Source organism: Ursus arctos, unplaced genomic scaffold, assembly GCF_023065955.2.
Source record: "Ursus arctos isolate Adak ecotype North America unplaced genomic scaffold, UrsArc2.0 scaffold_7, whole genome shotgun sequence".
NCBI lineage: Eukaryota > Metazoa > Chordata > Mammalia > Carnivora > Ursidae > Ursus > Ursus arctos.
In genome coordinates, this window is record NW_026623089.1 from 46794991 (window position 1) to 46808830 (window position 13840).

Sequence of the window (13840 nt, forward strand, 5' to 3'; positions counted from 1 at the left end):
TGGCCTAGTGCTTGAATCCATTCGGGGCCAGGTGGTTAGAGGCCTGCTGCATGTCCCCAGGCCCCAGCAGCCACTTTGCTTTGGTCATCATTAACACAATCCGCGGCCAGGTTGGAAAGACGGAAGGCAGCCTTTCAAGCCCAAAGGGTCCCCCTTGGCAGGTGCAGAAGCCAATTCAAATTGTTTTTCTTTTTTTATTTGCTCATCTGAAAAGTCCTCCCAGATCTTCCTTATTAACAACCTGCACACCACGCTGTGCTTAAAGTTCAGAGCGCCATAGGATACAGAGCCGTAATTAATCTCAGTCCCTGAGTTCTAGAACACTTAGAGCAATTATAATTTACTGTCGGAAAACCAATTTGGGGAAGCGGTGGTGTTCTCACCCCTGATCAGGGCTGCACCAAATGCCACTTCCTGTCCACGTGCTGCCTGCCGGGAGAGCAAGACTTTTAGTCTCTATATCTCTGAGAGGTGACACAGGCTGGCGAAGGCAGGGGGAGGGTGGTGGGAGGGGGCGAGCCACTGGGGTGGGCACGGGCTTGCGGGACTGCTGCCCAAACCACCCCCAAGCTGGCTTTGCCACCCTGCTTCTTGCAGACACCTCTTCTTTTCCAATTTACTCCAATTTCCCAGCCACTGTCCACGTCCCTCCCATGTTCCAGGCGCTGCTTGGTAGGGGCTGATGCCAAGGCCGGTTTCCCATCTTCTGTCCTCAACCCTTTCTAGACACTGTCCCTGCTTGCCTGGGCCACATTTGAGCTTCCAGATCCATGGACAGAAGTTCCCTTTTTTCTCATTTCTTTTTTTTTTTTTGCTCAGGGGCAGATTGTCGTATCATGGAAATCACTCCCAGATGACTGGGTCCAATGGACTCACCAGACACATTTCCAATTATCATTCATGGGACGAGAGCTGAGCTGCACGCATGCGCACCGCATCGGGATGGCACGCTGCTGGATTCGGCGGGATGTTTATGGGCCTGTCTACCCTACGGCCTGTGCCATCTGCCAGGGGCCATGACCCGTTTGTCCACTGGGTCCAGGACCCTGCAAGAGGCCCACATGGAACCAGCGAGTAGTAAGTGTGTGTCCACAGGGATGGGGAGCTTCACAGAAATGCGTATACACAGTAGCACATGTGCAAATACAAATACCCCAGGGGAACAAGCTGATAATGGCCTGCATTCATTCATTCATTCATTCATCCATTCGTTCATTCATTCACCCAATCCTGATAGTCGCCAGGACCTGTGCTTTATTGAAATTAACATATCTTGTCTCTGATCTCACCTTTAAAGTATCCATAATGCAGGGTGATAGAGCCCTCCTAGACACCCATTTAAAGGGTCCTGGGGGCACACAGGAGGAGTCCCTGACTGCTTGGTGGTAGGAAAGCATCCTGAAGGAGGTGGCCCAGATTATTCTGTACTTACCTCTAGCACTGCACTTAAAAGTTGTTCCAAGTGTATCTGCTTTTGTGTTTGTGTCTCCAGGAAGGCTGGGACCCCTTTACAGAAGGGATCCTCTCTTTGCTACCCTTGGATTCTCATCACTCAGAATAGTACCTGGCCCACGGGATTATGTATCTGGTGTGTGTTCAGCAGATGACTGAACGAATGAGCGTTTTCCGGGTAAGAAAGAGGAGGGGGTGCAGCAGGGGCGTGGAACAGCTTGGATGGTGGGAGGATGCAGGCCTGGTTGCTTCGTGTTGGTGCTGAGAGCCCGGGCCAGCAGGGTTGGAAGGGAGTGTAGTGAGCACCAGGAGAGTAGAGGGGCAGAGACTCAAAGAGCAGCTTCCAGGGGTCACACTTGGGGTGACAAACTCTGATGCGTTCAGAAACAAGGCAGACAGAGGACAACGAGGATGGCAGGAGGGGTGGGGCCCGTGGAGAACTGAAGAGAGCATGACCCACCGGCAGCACTGGAATGCAACACGGCACACAGCCTGTTAGCCAAATAAAACACCCGGGCCCTTGGGTCGCAGGGTTGCAAACCTCTCCCCCCCCAACCCTGCTCCCATGCTCGGCACTACAGAGACGGTTGTATGGAACTGTGGGGAAAGTCCTGCCTTGAATTGCTGGGGAAGAGGGAACTCATCCCAGCTCGGCCCCGCAAGCTCCAGGAGCCTCCCGAGCCTTGGCTAAGCCTCTTTTCTTTTCTGCCCCTCGCTTGGTTCACCTGCTTATTCACCTGCCCTGCCCACCTGTCAGGATGGGACGATGGACCCTCAGTGCTCTGGAGATACGGGAGCCCTGGGCCCAGGTTGGGGTGGGGGGTGGTTCGTTCCAAGGTAGAGGCTAGGGAATGTCCGGACTACCGTGGAGAGAGGCGGACGGTAACGGGCAGCCTTACAAGAGATCTGGACTATCTCCCTGGAGGGAGGGTTCTGGCAGAGCCGGAAAGGTCCCTGACTGGAGTGGGGAAGGGGAGTTCATGCAGCTAAGGGCTCAGGGCAGACGCGATGGCCAGGGAGGCTGCAGTGGCCTGAGAGGAGATTCTGGAAGAGCCAGAGCCGCTAAGGGAGAATGGCAGCAGGGACTGAACAGATAAGGAGGTGGCCTGAAGCTTCCCCAGCAGCTCGATTCCCTGAGACCCAGCCAGAGCAGGAGCAGCACCTGGAAGAAGGTGGGGCAGCGGACGGCCTGGATGATGCTTCTGGAGGCCCAGGATAGAAGGTTGCGTTGGATTGTGAACCACACCTCAGCATTCCTCACAGCCAGACACAAGTCCCTGTCGCGCACCTGGACCCACCTGGACCAGTCCTGGGGCGCCCCCGCCCACTGGAGCTGGGAGGGCGGCGCAGGCCCCCAGTTCCCTGGGTCATCACAGTTGGCTTGTTGGGGACTCCAGCCCCATGGCTGCCCAGCACGGTATCTCAGCACCCGCAGAGATGCCCAGCACATCGCAGGGGCTCCGCGAATACCTTTGCGCAAATGAGTGGAGGATTTAAAGTCCCAGGGAGATCCAGTGCACGGTCTCCAGAGGCCTAAGAACAGCTGGACAAACCCTTCCCAGGCACCTACGATGAGACAGCAGCAGGCTGGGGCCAGGGCCTCCCCCATGACGGGGGTGGATCTGGTACGGCCCCCAGGGAGTGCATAGTGCAAGGGGAAGACAGAGCCCTCTGCTCCTGCATGGCCAGAGAAGCTGTGGCTGTCCTGACTGGAGGGTCCTGGGGGGCTTTCTGAGGCCCCAGTCTCAGTGGGCTCCTCCTTCCTCCCCTTGCCTTACCCTCCCACCAGCTCCCATTCCCTCTCCAAGGCCTGGCTGAGACAGCACCTATTATGGCAAGTCCTCTTTTACCTTCTTTCCCTCTGGGCTCTCTCAGGCCAGCTCTGTTCCCACTATTCTCATGAGCTGTGCTTAGGGGCTCTCTGCATCTACTAAGGCCGTGTGCTTGGTGAGTGTTTGTTGAGTGAATGCCTGACCCATCAACACTTGGGATGACATTTCTTTCTCCTGCATGGAAAATGCAGATGGGACACTGAAGGACTTGGTCCTGCTCGGTGTCCCCCACTTCCAGAGCCCTGGCAAACGACAGGAGACACTGCTTTGCTAACATTAAAGTACTTTTGAATGTGCACCAGATACTGCTTGGCCCTGGGTACACATTGTCTCGTTTTATTCGCACCATGGCCTTGTGATTTGTTGTGTCATTATCATCCTCATTTTACAAAGAGGAAGTGGAGACTCAGTGACTCAGAGAGGCCAAGACATGGGTCCAAGGTCACACAGCCCTGGCGTGGTCCTAAGACAGATGGCTTAGCCTGTGCGTCTGGCCGCAGAGGACAGAAGATCCCCTCCTTTCCCCCACCACATCACATTCCAGATACTAAAAGAGTCTCCACCTGGAGGCCTGTGGACTGGCTCAGGCCTTGGTGCTGTTCCCACGGGAAGCTTCCTGGGCTGCTCTGACCCTTGTAGCTTCCCTGGTCCTCAAGGATCAAGTCACAGGTGGAGTCTGATTTAAGCTGCTCTCCCTTGTGCCCTGCATGGGGTAAGTCTCGCTCATCTGGCCTCCACACTCGCTGAGGTCAGGAGTGGGGCCTGGACACACAGCAGGTGCTCACTAAGGACGTGTGGCTTTATGGCAATGTGGCTAAGGTTGTGTCCTTTTTGAAGGTAGTCAATCCCCACACATAGCCACCTGCCTTTCCCCCTTTAAGGCTAATGTTTGCTCGTTGTCCGTTCTAACCAGCGTCTTTCCTAGATGGCCACCAAAGAGTTGGGCTGGCTGATGGGGAAGGCAGGAGGTCCAGGGCATATGTCTCAGCACTGCCACTGATTGGTCACAGGGCTTTGCCTCAGATGCCTCATTTATGAACAGAATCATCTGACAGGTCCTTCAGGATATAGTGAGGGCTCAGGAAACTCAGGGGCCACTCTCTGTGCCTGGGTTTGGGCTAAGCTGCCCAAGGCTGGAGCCACTGTGGGTACCCTTTGATTGCAAAGAAGCTACTAGACCACAGGCTGGCCTTCAAAGTAGATGAGTAAGAGCAGGTTTTGTGACCTTAGCTCCACACTCCCCACCATAGGGAAGAGGCCCTCAGAAGACTTCTCTTGGGCGGATGAAGGGGGATGCTGGGGCATTTGTCCTCCCCCTCACCTCCAGCCTAGCGAGAGGCTCTCAGGAGGGTGTGTCTCCAGACACAGAACCAATCAGAGCCTGCTGGTGTAAGTCTTGGAGTCTAAAGGCGCAAGAAGCAGGGGCTCTGATGTCCAAGGGCAGGAGAAGACGGATATTCCTGCTCAAGAAGAGAGAGCATTGGCCCTTCGTCCACCTTTTTGTTCCGCTCCAGACCTCAAGGGGTTGGATCATGCCCATCCATGTTGATGAAGCACGGATCTGCTTTACTCAGTCTACTTATTCAAATGCTAATATCTTCTGGAAACACCCTCACAGACACAACCACAAATCATGTTCAACCAGCTATCTGGGTATGCCTTAACCCAGGCAAGTGGACAGATAATATTAACCATCACGGAGGGCTTGACAAAGGACCCCAGAGTTTGGGAAACATCATGATAGGCATCTACTCCGTGCCCAAGATGTGGGTGGAAGGGTCTGGGGCAGCAGAGGGGACGATGAGGCGTGCATAGGGGTAAGCTGCCCCCTGCCTGCAAGCATACAGGGGAGCACCTGTGTTCTAGCATCGGGCTGTGCAATTCCTCCAAAGAAGCGGGCCCAGAAGGGCCGTGTGGCTTCAGGAGGACCCTCCGAGGCCCGGCGGCTAAGGAAGCATCTGGAGGTGATCAGCCACAGCTGAGATGATGGAGTTCCCAGCAGGGGACTCACCCAAGAACCCATGACAGCCCCACCGGAGAAAGAGCGGGATTTTACCTACCAGCTCCACGGAGGCCAGCACCAGGTCCCAGGTGCCCTGCTGCGGGAGGGGCCGGGCGTCTTGCCCCGATCCCCTCTCCCTCTGGGCCTCACCCTAAGGGATCGGAATCCAAGGTCATGCATGGAAGGAGAGCAGAGGTCGGGAGAGAGGGGAGGTAGAGGTAGGTTGCCTCTCTCCCTCAAGGCCAGTGGTGTTCCAGCCCCAACTGATGGAGGAGACTGGCTGGAAATGGGACGAGACTGTGGTCTTACCTGGGCTGGACGTTCTAATTCACGAAATAAGACTCTTGGTTACTCAAGTGATTTATTACCCAAGAGTAATAGAAAAAAGCTATGCCCCTGACCTGTTGTGATTTCATTCAGCTCAGGGAAAGAACCACACCCGTCAAGTGGGTTTGCATTTTGGTATTTTGTACTTTGTGGACTTTTTTTTTTTGGCATTAATTCTGATTTTGTAAAAATAGTGCATTAAAATATGATATATTTTGATTACTGAGATTTTTGGTACTATCTTAAATTTTGTTCCTGAGGCCAGAGCCTCCCCTGGCCTCCCCCTATTCCCAGTCCTTGGTGAGGGGGAACATTAGGTCATTTCCAGCTTGCCCACTACTGCATTCAGCAGACTCACTCTAAAGGCTCCAGCATGTTCTGCAGCGAAGTAGTGGTATACCATTACACTGCGGATGAGTACGAGAGCAAATGCTTGCAAGGAGCCTCCCGACTAACCTTTATCTCTATCCTGCAGAAGAGAAAAGCAGGGCTGAGAGAGGTCAAGCGAGCGGCTCAACATCTCACCGCAGAAGCGTGGCAGAGCTGGGATTCGAACCCAGGCCGTCTGGCTCCAGAGTCCATGCTCTTGTCTGCTATACACAGCTGCCTCCCCGGTAGACAGTGTTCTTGTTAAGTGTCACCGCTTGCTGCCTGGGCTTCAGATCAGAGGCTGGTGGCTCCTTGGCAGCTGCTTCCCAGTTTGCCCTTGTTGGAAATTGGCAGTGGAAACCCATCTGTACCTAGAGCCTGGTTTAGCCCCCCAGCCTCTGCCAGGGTACAGTTCAACTCCGTGGGAGGCCGCACTCAGCACTCCATTCCACCCCCTACTCCCCCCAGGGCTCCTCCTTCGGTGGGCAGAGGGGGAGCAGGGGGTGGGCCCTGGGAGATGGAGACCAGGGCAGTGACTGGCCGTCGGGAGCGAGGTCCAAGCCGTGCTGATGTGCAGATGGAAATTTACATACATAATGTAATTTGGGCCAATTGAATTGTCGATGAAGATGGAATCACTTGACATGCAACACGTACTCTGGCGGGTGACAGAGGAGACAAGAGGCCCTTGAGATGCCTGTAGCAAAAACACACTTTTGTTTCTCAAGGAGATGGCCATTTCCAAATTCCACATTTTAACAACCTCCTCTCCTAAGCCCCCCTTCCCTCTGGGTCACAGCTGGGATCTGCTGAGATGAAAAACTTGATGGGCAATTCGCATTTAAATCCCAAGCACAGTAAGCATGCTCCTGGGTGCAGCTGGGGAGGTGGGGGGCCAGGACACCTCCTCGGACTGGGTAGGCCACGGGCTGGGGCCCTGGGTTGGAGCCCTACAACCCCCCAGCTATGGCAAGTGAGGAAGTGGCGCTGGGCACACACTGGAGCTGTGGGGAGGGGAGCACTTCCTGCCCCCATGATCTTGGGCACCAGGCTTTGCCTCTCAGAGCCTCAATCTATGAAGTGGAGAGAATGTTCCACCATCACCTGGGATGACTATGGTGGGAAGGAAAGGCGATAACCTAAGAACCTTGGAAATCATCACACGATGTTCATCATAATAATGAAGGGTAACTACTGCATTGCCACGATGCTCCGAACTCTCCGTCTTACTCATTACTTTCAGGTTTATTAAAGTAACAAATTCCTTCCTGCCCCAGGACATTTACACAGATTGTTCGGCCTGAAATTCACTTCCTTCCCACTGTGTCCCCGCACCTGTGCCTGGTGGGCCTTTCCTCCTTCCTTACGCTTCAGCCTAAGTTCACTTTTCCAGGGACTGCTGTCTCTATCCACAGCCCCACCCAAGTCTTCCTATTCTATGTTCTGAATGCCCTGAACCTTTCCTTCTTACACAGTTGTAATTCGATGTGATGACTTGTGTCTCACCAGCCTCCATACCAGGCTCTGAGCTCCATCAAGGCAAGGACTGTGTTGGCCTTACTTGCTGCTGAGCCCTGGTGTCTGCTGCAAAGTAGCCTTTCAAAAAGTAGGTGTTGCATGTTGGCAAGACGCACTCCTTCTCTTCACCTGGCTAATTCCTGCCAATCCTTTAGGTCTCCGTGTACATGTCCCTTCCTCTGGGAAGCCTTCTCAGATGCCCCTGATGTGAGTTAGGTGCCTCCCATGTGTAATAGCTATTATAGCTCCCGCTCCCCCCGGTGGGGTCTTCCTACCATGAGGCCCCTGGATTGTCACTGCTCATTTGTTAGTCTTCAACCCCCACTGGACCACAAGTTTCCAAGGTCAGGGTTGGCGTCTTGTTCTCCGGGGCACCCCAGCACCCAGCTCAGGGCCTGGCATATGGTTTATCATGGAATAAACAAATCAGAGGTCCAATCTGGGCGAGAAACTGTGGCTCACGCTGTGGCTGTGGATGGAGGAGATGTGATCCAGAGGCTTAAGGCAAGGGAGTGATGAATTCTGCCTGGAGACGGCTGGGGAGCAAGCTTGCCAGGCACAGGAAAGACCTGTGCCCCATGAATCAGGGCTCCCCGAGTCCAGGCAGAGCCCAGTGTCGGGTTCCTGCAGGTTCCTGGGGGAGCCAGACCGAGCTGAATGCTGGGGGTGGGTGGTGGTGTTTGGGGCTGACTGGTAAGTTGGAGAGAGGGGCTTGGCACTGAGAGGGTAGAAGAGGGTCTTCTTGGCGAGGTAGCTGAGAGCCTTCAAGGGGCCCAGGCCTGGCCACCATCTGGGTGCCCTTGTCCCATGGGCTCACAAGGGCCCATGTGCTTTCCGGCTTTGTAGGCAAAGTGAAGGGCAAGGCCAGTGGTAGCAGTTCCTCCCCGTCTCCTGCTGACTCTGGCTCCAGGACTATGGCTCAGCCCCTGGAGCCTTGCTGCCCTTGCCCTGTACCAGGCCCTCACTTGGGCCCCAGACAGCAGTGTGGAGCCTTGGGGGTCCTACTGGGCTGCTTGCTCCCTATAATCCCTTGGACTCCAGATGCAGCACCGGGCTGGCCTTGACTCAGTGTCCCCACTGCATGGTGAAAGAGTCTTCATAAGTCCAATGGATGAAAGAGTTCTGCACATAGCAGGTGCTTACGGAATGCTTATTGAAACCCTATTGGGAACCCTGAAACTATCATCCCTCACACTTGCTTTTCTAGCCAACTGCTTGGATCAGCACAGACCTATGAGCTCATTTATAAACCTAATGAAAGTTGTTAGTAGCCAAGGGTAGAGAACAGAGCCCTATGGCACTCGACTAGGTACTTCCCTCTTGGTCACGATGAACCCATGTTCGGCAGTGTTCAGGAGTTTCACAGGTTATTAGATAATAAATTGGGCCCAACTGTGTGGCCACAGAACTCATCTCTTCCCCCATTTCTAGAATAAAGTATGGGGGAAGTATGACAATACCTTTCAGGAAATCTTTGGGTTCTGTTGACCTTCTTTTCTCTTCCAGAGCCACCTGCTATCATCTATATGTCCCATTGTGGGGTTCCCCTGGAGCTGATCACCTCTGTGGAAACTGGGTACCTAGTGGCCTTGGGATGGATACTCCGGCCCATTCTCAAGGGGTGAGTCTGAGGGAGGGGACAAGGGAGGGCACAGGTCCCTGGGCTACTCCCGTCTTTCTGCTTCTCACACTGTTCCTCCTGGTCATTCCAAATTGTCTCCTCCTCTTCCCACCCAAACCCTCATCTCCTGAGGCCATGGGCTCCCCCCAGGTCAAGCAGGACGATCTGCAGACCCATGTGACAATGAGAGCTGCCATCTTACTCCCCCCAGGCCCTGGCACGTCCCATCCCCTCTCGGGGCCTCAGCCCTGTGCTATAAAATGAAACACTCTGTGGTAGATGGTATCTAAAGGTCTAACACGCTCTGCACACATTCTGACCGACATTCTCGGCCCGCTCAGCCACAAACAGTGGGATGTCAGGAAAGTCCCTGCCTCTCCGGCTTTTAGAGGCCTCAGCTTTAAAGTTGTGGGGTGGGGGGTGGGGGAGGCGTGCTGCGTGCAAGAAGCTTCAAGGACTCTTCTGACTGTTCCTTTTAGGGATTCTATGAACCCTAATACCACTGACTTAAAAAAAAAAACTATTTAAAGAAAAAAAATCCCTGAAAATCACTACACTGTAAGATTTGATTTCTCAGAAATGATCAGGAAGGAAGAATGTGGGACGCCTCAAGGTGGTGTGTGTGTGTGTGTGTGTGTGTTCTTTTTTTTTTTCCTTTTTTTACACTCCAGTGAATCAATCTTTGCAGAGAGTATGAAATGAAAATCTGCCACCTTGCAGTAAAATTAGAGCTGGCATCACTGTCTTAACCAAAAAAAAAAGAAGAAGAAGAAGAAAAAAAAAAAGAGAGAGAAAAGGCAGCCTCAGAAAAATTATGACCAGCTGCCTGCTGGATTCCCCCTGTCGAGGAAGTGCCTTGTGACACATTTTACGACCCTGAGGATTATGGCGGCCTCGATGCTATCATCTTAATTGCAGGAGCAGGGCTGCAGCCGTAGGCTCCCTGGAGCCCCCATGCTCTGGCCCACGTAATGTGCCTGGCTCTTAATCTGACGAATTCTTTTCTCTATTCTACCCGCTCCAAATTACTTTGTGGAGGCAGCAGGCTTCCTGGCTACTACTGATTTTTTTTTTCTTTTTTCTTCCTTCCTAAAGTGAGACTGTGGAAGCCCAAAGAGGTGGCGGGAGGGAGAAGGACAGCTCATTCTTCTCAGTGTCCTCCTGAGGTGGCCGGAGAGGATTGGAGAGGTGCCTCCGTCTTTCTGCTCGTGAAACGCATGGTGCTGGCTGCGTGTTCGGGGATCATAGGTAATGGCAGGATTTGGACCTCAGCTTTGGGACCAAAGGAGCCACCAGTGTCTGGGGAGCTCACCATTGTTAGACTGGAAGGGACTGAGGAGTGCTCCGGACCCAAGGCATGTGGGCTGGGTGTAGGGTGCCCTTCCCGAGACATTGCTTGGAGAGGCACTGCGGAGAGGAAGGTGTCTGGAAGCTCCTGTGTTGAAACCAGACTTCCACGTCCTAATCCCACCTCCACAACTTGCTCTATGACCAGAAGAAATGTCCCTTCCTTCCTTGGGTCTCAGATCCCCATCTGAAAAATTAGAACTTGGGATTCGAGCTGGGGTTGCAGACTAGGGCTCTGAGATTTAACCTGCAGAAGTTGTTTTGTTTGGCCTAAATGGTGCTTTGAAACCCAGACATTTTATATTTTTAAAAAATCCAAATTTTTTTTTACTTCTCTTGAAAAATCAGAAGACTTAGGGGGGAAAATGGTTTACTTTGTCATGTGGCAACAAATGGCTGCCCCTAGAATTTGATAAGCTAATCTTAAAATTCATCCAAGTCAAGAGACCTAAAATAGCTAAGCCAATCTTGAAGGAGAAAAAGGTCAAAGAGCACTCACTTCCAGTGCTCAAAATTTACTACAAAGCTACATTAACCAAAGCAGTGTGGTGCTGGCAAAAGGGTAGACATGGAGATCAATGGAATAGAACTGAAAGCCCAGAAATAAATCCTTGTGTTCGTAGTCAAGGGTGCCATTTTTGTCCAGAGTGCTTGGACAATGCAATGGGGAAAGAGTAGGCTTTCCAACAGATGGAGTTGGGACACCCTTCTTATGTCCTCAGGCTTCACTGCACCCCGGTTCAGAGTCATTCGTGTGTGTGTGTGTGTGTGTGTGTGTGTGTCTAGGGGCCAAAGAGAGGCGAGCAGTGATCTGATTTAGGAGCAAAGGAAGTCTCCCAAGACTTTCTCTAGGCCATAAACCTGAACTCCCCAGGGAGCCAGGCAGGGTTTGGTCATTAATGAAGCCAGGAGGAGGTGATGGGGTCTTCGGGAGCCTGGAGCACACAGGCTCTAAGTTCCTCCCAATCAGTGCCTTGGGAGAAGGTCCCTCCAGAAAGGCCTGATCTCTAATTTTGCAGGAGAAACTAGAAATCTGTATTTGTATATAAAATGCACTGATTTTTTAAAAGAACATTGCATAGACCAGACAGAGTTGTGCAATGGTTTTATAAAACTTTTATGTACAAGTCTGGGCTGGGGGCCACCATGAAGCTTATTCTTGAGACCTGTCACCAACGGGCCCCTGGGAAGAGGGGGCTTGAGTACAACCGGCCCGAGCCCAAGGGCACTAGCCTGCCAATCGGGGCATCAACTAAGCTTCACTGCTGAGCCCTCCTTGCTCAGGATGGGAATAACTAGGGGTTGGTAGGCAAGAGGGAGGCCAGGAGAAGGTACCAGATATGGCAGATACGGTAAGTTTTGAGACAGAGAGAGAGAGAGAATGTTGGGATGGGATGGAATGTTTGAAGTTGATCCACGTGTGGTGGAAGGGGCACTGACTGGGCAGCAGCCAAGGGACCTGAGCCCTCCCATTGGTTAAACCCGATTCTGGCACACAACATTAGCAAGTTGTCCTTCCTGTCCCACAGCAGGCCTATTCTCTTATAGTAGAATCAGACATGGAAACAAACCCTTATGTTCTCTACCTGCGCAATACCCTGGCTATCATATGGTATTCAAGGAGGAAGCCATCATCTGTGCTGCCTAAGGCCTGGCTCACCAGGGAAGGAAGAGGGACATTTGAGCTGGATATCTAGATAAAGGGGAGAGGGGTATTTTAGACCACAAGCTACCAAGGCATGTGAGGGAAGGGCCTTCCAGAGTGGTGTGCATGGTGCGACAGAGATGGAGAGAATCATGGAAGGAGATGAGAGCAGGAAGGACTGGGGTCAGACATGAATGGCCTCGGTACTGGGTGAGGGCTTCCCAGTGAGATCATAGGGGTGGGGAGGAGCCATGGCAAGCTTTGAGTTCAGAAAGAGCCTTAATACACTCATTTATCCATCCATCCATCCATCCATCCATCCATCCATCCATCCATTTATCCATCCATCCATCCATCCATCCATCCATCCATCCATTTATCCATCCATCCATCCATCCATCCATCCATCCATCCATCCATTTATCCATCCATCCATCCATCCATCCATCCATCCATCCATTTATCCATCCATTTATCCATCCATTTATCCATCCATCCATCCATCCATCCATCCATCCATCCATCCATCTCTCCATCCATCCATCCATCCATCCATCCATCCATCTCTCCATCCATCCATCAATCCATCCATCCATCCATCCATCCATCCATCCATCCATCCATCCATTTATCCATCCATCCATCCATCCATCCATCCATCCATCCATCTAATATGTATTGAGCACTGAGGACTCAGTAGTAAGCAAAGCATACCAACTCCTGCCTCCAAGGAGCTAATAGTCTAGGGCAGGGGGAGTTAAGAATGAATGAAAGAATCATACAAATGAGTTTATTACTTAAGACTGTGTTAATGGCAGTGAAGGGAGAAGCTGAGCCGCTGTAACTAGGAGCCAGGACTGGGGGGCGAGGAACGCAGAAGAGGCTGGAAGCCCAGGCTGTATGGATTCAGCCACGCACGGGAGTTAACGATTTTATCTCACGTGCCCAAAGCCTGTGGACTGCCTCACTCAGGGTAGGACCCAGCCACGGACTTGCTGGGAACCTTGGCGTGGCCCCCCACCCCTACACCTCAGATTTCCTGTCTGTCCAACGAACAGGCAGGACAAGGCCACCTCCCAGGCCCTTTGTCATTCCCTGCTTTCTTTCCTGCAGCTTCCTCCCTCTCTGCCGCGGCTTCTCCTGCTGTTTGAAGAGACACAGCAGAACCAATCGATAGCAGGTTCAAGCGGAGTTTCTCCCCCTCGCCTCCCTGCCTCCCTCTTGGGGGGGCTCCCTCTGCTCTTCTGGCTGCCTCTGCATTTCATCAGCTCAGCCTGGAGAGCAGGCGGGTGACAGTGAAGGGCCCTCCTCATTGCTGAGGCACACATCCTGCTGAGGAAGGCCCTTCAGGGGGCTGAGGGGAGCTTAGGCGTCGTCGGGAGCCCAGGCAGCCTAGCACCGAGGGGCCGGTTGCTTGAAGCTGACCAGGTGTAGGCAGCCTGGTGTGGGGGCCAGAACTCTGGCCTGAAGCTGGGGTCCTGGGCTCTAAACTTGTCCCTGTCCTTGACTCACTCTGTGCTCTCATGCCCGTCATGACCTCAGTTTCCCCCAGTGGTAAGATGAAGCAGTTATTACAGAGAACTAATTTTATGAACAGTCTGGAGCTCCCTTTTTTCAAGGAAAATCTTATGCCTGATGCTGTTACATAAACGAGATAGAATTGGAGTCACCGAAATTTTTCTGCTGGGTGAGGATAAGGGGAATGCCCACTCAACTGGTCTAAGCTC

General features: G+C 52.7%; 1 long non-coding RNA gene across 1 annotated transcript; it reads left to right on the forward strand.

Moving 5' to 3' along the window:
- Window positions 1–837: 837 nt before the first annotated feature.
- LOC130543037 (uncharacterized) lies at window positions 838–5727 on the forward strand. Its single transcript, XR_008958053.1, has 2 exons — window positions 838–1077; window positions 1493–5727. It is a non-coding gene; the product is annotated as an uncharacterized LOC130543037 (long non-coding RNA).
- The last annotated feature ends 8113 nt before the right edge of the window (window positions 5728–13840 follow it).